This window comes from Mandrillus leucophaeus, unplaced genomic scaffold, assembly GCF_000951045.1.
Source record: "Mandrillus leucophaeus isolate KB7577 unplaced genomic scaffold, Mleu.le_1.0 Scaffold9, whole genome shotgun sequence".
NCBI classification, from domain to species: Eukaryota; Metazoa; Chordata; class Mammalia; order Primates; family Cercopithecidae; genus Mandrillus; species Mandrillus leucophaeus.
Genome location: NW_012109807.1, coordinates 9,800,023 through 9,800,869, shown reverse-complemented (window position 1 = coordinate 9,800,869; position 847 = coordinate 9,800,023).

The following is an 847-nucleotide window of genomic DNA, read 5'->3' as shown; positions in this document are numbered from 1 at the left end:
GATTTGCATTTCTCTGATGGCCAGTGATGATGAGCATTTTTTCATGTGTCTGTTGGCTGCATAAATGTCTTCTTTTGAGAAGTGTCTGTTCATATTCTTTGCCCACTTTTTGGTGGGGTCATTTGTTTCTTGTAAATTTGTATAAGTTCTTTGTAGATTCTGGATATCAGCCCTTTGTCAGATGGGTAGATTGCAAAACTCCTCTCTCATTCTGTAGGTTGCCTGTTCACTCTGATGATAGTTTCTTTTGCTATGCAGAAGCTCTTTAGTTTAATTAGATCCCATTTGTCTATTTTGGCTTTTGTTGCCATTGCTTTTGGTGTTTTAGTCATGAAGTCCTTGCCCATGCCTATGTCCTGAATGGTATTGCCTAGGTTTTCTTCTAGGGTTTTTATGGTTTTAGGTCTTACATTTAGGTCTTTAATCCATCTTGAGTTAATTTTTGTATATAGTGTAAGGAAGGGATCCAGTTTCACCTTTCTACATATGGCTAACCAGTTTTCCCAGCACCATTTATTAAACAGGGAATCATTTCCCCATTACTTGTTTTTGTCAGGTTTGTCAAAGATCAGATGGTTGTAGATGTATGGTATTATTTCTGAGGCCTCTGTTCTCTTCCATTGGTCTATATCTCTGTTTTGGTACCAGTATCATGTGGTTTGGGTTACTGTAGCCTTGTAGTATAGTTTGAAGTCAGGTATTGTGATGCCTCCAGCTTTGTTCTTTTTTCTTAGGTTTGTCTTGGCTGTGCAGGCTCTTTTTTGGTTCCATATGAACTTTAAAGTAGTTGTTTCCAATTCTGTGAAGAAAGTCATTGGTAGCTTGATGGGGATGGCATTGAATCTAT